The sequence below is a fragment of the Delphinapterus leucas genome, chromosome 3 (genome assembly GCF_059928025.1).
Source record: "Delphinapterus leucas isolate spDelLeu-1000000601 "Yukka" chromosome 3, BTC_Dleu_Yukka2, whole genome shotgun sequence".
NCBI lineage: Eukaryota > Metazoa > Chordata > Mammalia > Artiodactyla > Monodontidae > Delphinapterus > Delphinapterus leucas.
In genome coordinates, this window is record NC_143131.1 from 99,827,966 (window position 1) to 99,835,755 (window position 7,790).

The 7,790-nt window shown below is 40.1% G+C and overlaps 1 protein-coding gene across 3 annotated transcripts in view; it reads left to right on the forward strand.

Moving 5' to 3' along the window:
- The window catches only part of HSD17B4 (hydroxysteroid 17-beta dehydrogenase 4), a 144,687-nt gene that overhangs the window by 103,904 nt on the left and 32,993 nt on the right, over window positions 1-7,790 (forward strand). The window lies entirely within an intron of this gene.

Here is a 7,790-nt window from a genome sequence, read left to right on the forward strand (position 1 = left end):
GATGAGTGTAGAGTTCAGTGATGCAGGCGCTTTGCTTACTTATACAGAGGTTGTCAGGGCCTGGAGCACTTGCAGGCAAGAGTTTGTCTGTGTGGGGTGTAGGGTGGGTCCTGGTTGTCAAAGATCTGATGCCAGGAGAGGGAGCTTGTGTTCCAGTCTACCTGCAGACGGGTCAGATCTTTCTTTCGGGTAGGAGATGCTCCCAGCTTCCCTTCCCTGAAGCTCTCTGTCCCAGATTCATTCCATCAGCCCCTGGGGACCTCCTACAACGTATTGGCTGGTTCCCTTGAGGGCTGAGGTCCTGATCTGATTTCAGCAGGTTGATCATGGCTATGGGACCCCACCCAGCTCTGTTCACTTTTCCTGGGGTGAGACTTTACTCCTCATCTGATGGTGAAGGGCCTGCCCTTATGGGGCAGATTTCTGGGACTCACCCATTACCCATCTGCTTTCTGTCATTGCTAGCTAGTTGTCTCAACCATATCTTCTGTGTCTCGGATTGGATTCACCTAATACCAAACCATTTCCCAAACATGCCTCTGTTTTCTAAACTTCTGAGACAGTATGTCTTAGACCTGTGGTTTTCAAAATATGGTCTCTGCAGGCTCTTCAATAAGTGGTGCTGGGAAAACTGGACAGCTACATGTAAAAGAATGAAATTAGAACACTCCCTAACACCGTACACAAAAATAAACTCAAAATGGATTAAAGACCTAAATGTAAAACCGGATACTATAAAACTCTTAGAGGAAAACAGGAAGAACACTCTTTGACATAAATCACAGCAAGATGTTTTTGACCCACCTCCTAGAGTAATGGAAATAAAAACAAAAATAAACAAATGCGACTTGATGAAACTTAAAAGCTTTTGCACAGCAAAGGAAACCATAAACAAGACAAAAAGACAGCCCTCAGAATGGGAGAAAATATTTGCTAACTAAGTGACCGACAAGGGATTAATCTCCAAAATATACAAACAGCTCATGCAGCTCAATATCAAAAAAACAAACAACCCAATCCAAAAATTGGCAAAAGACCTAAATAGACATTTCTCCAGTGAAGACACACAGATGGCCAACAAATGCATGAAAAGATGCTCAACATCACTAATCATTAGAGAAATGCAAATCAAAACTACAATGAGGTATCACCTCACACCAGTTAGAATGGGCATCATCAGAAAATCTACAAACAATAAATGCTGCAGAGGGTGTGGAGAAAAGGGAACACTCTTGCACTGTTGGTGGGAATGTAAATTCATATAGCCACTATGGAGAACAGTATGGAGCTTCCTCAAAAAACTAAAAATAGAATTACCATGTGACCCAGCAGCCCCACTACTGGGCATATACCCTGAGAAAACCATAATTCAAAAAGAGTCATGTACCACAGTGTTCATTGCAGCTCTGTTTACAATAGCCAGGTCATGGAAGCAACCTAAATGCCCATTGACAGACGAATGGATAAAGATGTGGTACATATATACAATGGAATATTACTCAGCCATAAAAAGGAACAAAATTGGGTCATTTGTAGAGATGTGGATGGACCTAGAGATTGTCATACAAAGTGAAGTAAGTCAGAAAGAGAAAAACAAATATCGTATATTAACGCATATATGTGGAATCTAGAAAAATGGTACAGATGAACTGGTTTGCAAGGCAGAAATAAAGACACAGATGTAGAGAACAAATGTATGGACACCAAGGGGGGAAAGGTGGGTGGTGGGATGAATTGGGAGATTGGGATTGATATATATATACACAAATATGTATAAAATAGGTAACTAATGAGAACTTGCTGTATAGCACAGGGAACTCCACTTCGCTGTACAGTGGAAACTAACACAACATTGTAAAACAACTATACCCCAATTAAAAAAAAACAAAAAAACTAAAAGTAAAAAAATAAAAACAAAATATGGTCTCTGGACCAGCAGTATTAGTGTCTCCTGGGAATTTGTTAGAGAAGCAAGTTTTGGGGCCCAACTTCAGACCTACTGTATCAGAAACTCTTAGGATAGGGTCTCCCAGTCTCCCTCCAGGGGATTCTGATGCACATTACTGTTTGCGCACCCCGTCCTGGACTGTCTGGTTGGCCTCCATGAAGGCAGATTAGGCCACTTCATCTCCCCCTCCTCCCTGTACTAGTCCGAGAGTAGAATTTCTGCCTGGGGTCAGGTTTCACTCTATCTCTACCATCCTGTTGCTCAAATCCATCAAAAGGATCATGATTATTTCTACATATAAATAGTCCAGGTTAAGATTACCATGGGAGCATAACGAGCCACATATTCTGGTGCTGTGATTTACAGACATCCATCCTGACCTGAACTAACTGGGTACTAATTCTGCAATGGCAGACAACATACAATTTTTTAAAAAACAAAAGAAATGCCACAGGAGGGAGTGGTGGGGATGGTGGAGGAGCTCAAGGGTTTGAAGTCGGCTAGAATATTACCCTATATCACACTCAGGATAACTTCCCTGTACTTCCTTTTTCTCACCTCTTTTTTTTTTTTTTTTAAACATTTCCTTTAATGAACTTGGAAGGGCTTGCTTTTTGCTTGTTACTTTAAATTTTATTTATTTATTTATTTATTTATTTATTTATTTATTTATTTATGGCTGTGTTGTGTCTTCGTTTCTGTGCGTGGGCTTTCTCTAGTTGCGGCAAGTGGGGGCCACTTTTCATCGCGGTGCGCGGGCCTCTCACTATCGCGGCCTCTCTTGTTGCGGAGCACAGGCTCCAGATGCGCAGGCTCAGTAGTTGTGGCTAACGGTCCTAGTTGCTCCGCGGCATGTGGGATCTTCCCAGACCAGGGCTCGAACCCGTGTCCTCTGCATTGGCAGGCAGATTCTCAACCACTGCGCCACCAGGGAAGCCCTCTCCTCTTATTTTTTCCTTCTGTTCTAGTTCTGATTTTCTTTCTTACAGGAACAGATGAGTAGTTTGACAATGGTAGTAGCTAATGAAAAGAAGAGAGCATTACCTTATTTATAGACTTTGGGCATTACTACCTAGCAGCTTAAATGTGAAAGCTGAGGTATGTCTTCATGATTGCTACTTAATTTTCTCAGGAATAACTAAGTGGGAGCTACAACATCTTTGTTTAGCAGCTATGGTTTTCATTAAATTTAATTAAGTCTCCCAGAAGCTTTAAATTTAGGGTAACTTCAAAATTCTGGTGGCTTCTGCTAAGTATAATTATATTCCCTTTACAGCTGCCATGGTTTGGGAAAGCTGGCCTGTCAGACTTAAAAATCTTTAACAAGTTCACCAGCACTTTGGTTTCAGAGAGTCCATTTCCAAGCTCAGCCCTCCCTTCCCTCTCTCCTTTCCTCCCTCCCTCACTGCCTCTTTCTTTCTTCCCCTTTTTGCAGAAGGCTGTGGCTAATGTGAACTTAACAAAAGCTGCCCAGTTATGCTTACAACCTCAGTAATGAGTTAAGGTCAACATTTCTGAGGTTACTTTTTCCAGAAGGATTCTAAGACAGTCTTGGTTGACCACTGGGGTAAGCTGGGGTCCCTGAGTTCACTAGATTCTGTGTCCAAAGAACCAAGTGCACACAAGGCCTGGAGAGGATGAGAACAAGGGTCTGAGTCTGCCTTAATGGCAAACGCTCACTGCCAGAGTGGAAGGAGACTTAAGTGCCTGGAGCTTCCCCCTCACCTTCTGTTTAATCCTTTTTCCTTTGAAATAAGTACATCCTTTTTAAATCTAGATTTAGAAAGGACTGTGCAAATTTGCTGTGAAGGTAGTGCAGTAACATTGCAGAAAGCCTTTTGATGTAACCATCAGTGTTTTCCAAATGACAAACTGTGTCATGAGAAGGAATTTGTTCCAGGTCAGTCTTCTGAGCCCTCACCTGTGCAGTCCTGCAAACTGAGGTGGGCATAGGGAGGAGGAGAAGGAAGAGGAGTTATTAAACAGCTACAGTGTGCAAAACTGGTCCTCCAGGCTCCAAGATTTTCATATGAAAAGAGTTCTTCCTCAGAGGTCCCAGAACAATTGCATTTTTGTACTGGTGCTGTAGTTTCATATCAGCATTTTTCTCACCTAGCTAAGAGTATAATGTATCATTGCAAAGGTAATGAGAGAAGGTTGTCAGGAGTTTGATGAAGTTCAAAATTTTTTTTGTACCCTTGGTATCAACTACACTTCCCTGGGTCTGAACGCAGATTATCCAGGTCAATTCTATTTCTTTCGAAGTAAACAATTTTCAAGTTGCAAGCAGATTCCTGTACTACTTGTGTGCATTCTATTTGTTTCTAGCTGTAATTCCGGGCACATTTAATGACATGCATAATTGTTATGATGATCTGTTGTCACTGGGGATAAATATCAAGCAGTTGAATAAATTGCCTTAATTAGTATTGTTTTAATACAGCTAAACAAACCAAATGTTTTTAAGTTTCGTTTCCCTTTGATAGTTGTTCAGTATCTATAATCATATTACTATAATCATTTTTTCTATATTATTTGTTTTCCTGCTATCCATACAAAATAAAAATATTTCTCTCCAGTTCAGGATTGAATATGGACTGGATGTTAGATGATATCAAGGAATTTTATTAAGGGTAGCAGTGGTGTTGTGCTTATGTAAGAAAATGTTCTTATGTTATAGAAATGCACAGTGAATCATGTGTAGGATTGAAGTGATATGCTAGTTGATTATACTATTCTTTTGTGCATATTTGAACATTTTCATGATAAAAAGCTCATGGATTGGAAGAATTAATATTGTTAAAATGACGATACCATCCAAGGTAATCTACAGATTTGATGAAATCCCTATTAAAACACCACTGGCATTTTTCACGGGACTGGAATAAATAATTCTAAATTTTTTATAGAAACACAAAAGACCCTGAATAGCCAAAACAATCTTAAGAAAAAAAGAACAAAACAAGAGGTATCGTGCTCCCTGAGTTCAAGCTAAACTACAAAGCTTTAGTCATCAAAACAGTATTGCGCTGGCACAAACGCAGGCACATAGATGAATGAAACAGAATGGAGAGCCCAGAAATGAACTCACACTTATACGGGCAATTAATCTATGACAAAGGAGGCAAGAAGATAGAATGGGGAAAAAGACAGCCTCTTCAATAAATGGCGTTGGGAAAACTGGACTACTTTCTCACATCTTATACAAAAATAAACTCAAAATGGATTAAAAACTTAAATGTAAGACCTAAAACCATAAAACTCCTAGAAGAAAACATAGGTAGTATGTTCTTTGACATTGGTCTTAGCGATATTTCTTTGGCTATGTCTCCTCAGGCCAGGGAAACAAAAGCAGAAATAAACAAATGGGACTACATCAAGCTAAAAAGCTTTTGTACAGTGAAGGAAACTATCAACAAAATGAAAAGACTGCCTATTGAATGGGAGAAGATATTTGCAAACAATATATCCAATAAGGGGTTAATATCCAAAATATACAAAGAATTCATACAATTCAATATCAAAAAAAAAACCACCCAATTAAAAAAGGGGCAAGGACCTGAATAGAAATTTTTCCAAAGAAGACAAATAGATGGCCAACAGACACATGAAAAGATGCTCAACATCACTAATCACCAAGGAAATGTAAATCAAAGCCACAATGAGATACCACCACCTCACACCTGCCAGAATGGCTATCAAAAAAACAACAAATAAAAACTGTTGGCGAGGATGTGGAGAAAAGTGAATCCTTGTGCACTGTTGGTGGGGATGGAAATTGGTGCAGCCACTATGGAAAAGAGTATGGAGTTTCCTCAGAAAAATAAAAATAAAAATACTGTATGATCCAGCATTTCCACTTCTGGGTAGTTATTCAAAGAAAATGAAAAATTAGTTCAAAAAGATGTATGTACTTCACTGTTCATTGTAGCATTATATACAATAGCCAAGTTATGGAAGCAACCTAAGTGCCCGTGAATAGATGAATGGATAAAGAATACGTGGTATATATATATATATATATATATATATATACAATGGAATATTACTCAACCATAAAAAAGAATGAAATCTTGCTATTTGTGACAACATGGATGGACCTAGAGGGTATTATGCTAAGTGAAAAAAGTCAGACAGAGAAAGACAAATACTGTATGATTTCCCTTTATGTGAAACCTAAAAAACAAAACAAATGAACAAACATAGCAAAACAGGAACAGAATCATAGATACAGAGAACAAATGGGTGGTTGCCAGAGGGGAGGGAAGAAGGGGGATGAGAGAAATAGGTGAAGGAGATTAAGAAGTATGAACTTTCAGTTACAAAATAAATGAGTCACAAGTATGAAATGTTCAATGTGGGGAATATAGTCAATAATAATGTAATATCTTTGTATAGTGACAGATGGCAACTAGACTTATTGTGGTGATCATTTTGAATGTATAGAACTATTGAATCACTATGTTGTGTAATGGGAACTAACATAGTGTTGTAGGTCAATAATACTGCAAACCCAAACAAACTCATAGAACAAGAGATCAGATTTGTGGTTACCAGAGGTGGGGGGTTGGGGAGAGGGGGCATCTGAAGGTGGTAACAAGGTACAAACTTCCAGTTATAAAGTAAATAAGTACTAGGGATGTAATGTTCAACGTGATACATATGATTAACACTGCTGTATGTTATATATGAAAGTTGTTAAAGTAAACCCTAAGAGTTCTCATCACAAGGAAAAAAATTTTTCTTTTATTTTGTATCTATATGAGGTGATGGTTGTCACTACACTTATTGTGGTAATAATTTCATGATGTAGAAGAGGCAAATCTTTACGCTGTACACCTTAAACTTAGATAGTGCTGTATGTCAATTATATCTCAATAACATTGGAAGGAAAATAAAATTAGCCCCCTCATACGCGTGCACGCCATAATGCAAAGCTACCGCCTTTGATCCACACACATAGAGTGAACCCGACCCCCTCCGCCCAGTTTGAAAAGATGAGCAAGGAAATCTAGAAAATGCTAGGGTTACTCCGCAGTCCTTGTGACAAGCAGAAACACCCCCACATGTCCAAGTGAGCCTAGGAGGCTGGCATCTGAGTACTTGGTGCAGGGCTGGGTGGGGTCAAAGGGTGGGAAAGGAAAGGAAAGCCTCTGCATTCAGGCTGAGACTGCACGAGATATTCGTGCTGGGGAAAGAAGGGCTCCAGTCCCTGAGGCTGTGTTTCTGGGGCACTGCTGTCCTGTGGCTCTTGCCTCCTACCCATCACATTCCCCTCCATTTCCAGAAAGTGGTTCTTAGGTGCTCCCTACAAACTCCATCTACTTGCTGATGGCTAAAATCCCCGTAAGGGGAGAAAGCATTTCGATCTCTAATCCATGATAAGATATATAAAAGTAAACACCTGGTTGAGATGAAGCATTGGCATTCATTTACCCTGAGGCCTCATCAGTCAACAAGTGTTAAGTGTTGAAATGAGAGCTTTTCCTAACGAGAGGGGAAGAAGGTGGTGAGGACGGTGCCTGGAAAGCGAAAGAGGCCGCTCCTGACTCATTCTGGTCTGTGTGTGGACTGACAAAGGCCTTTCTTGCTTCTGTGGCCTCTGGTGCCTGAGGTAGGGAAGACCCTGAGGGAAACCCCGAGGTGTGCTTTTGAAGCAAGAAGCCTTCCTGTTATATTTGGCCAATGGAAATCAATTTCTTTGCTCTACAGTACGAGGTTTTCTTTTTTCCAAATGTGACAGGGGAAGAGGCCTTAGAGGTTCAGAGATGGCAAGTGTAAATTAGGGAGCTAAAACCAGACAATGGCAAGCATGGCTGACACGTGTTCTCTGTCTACTTAG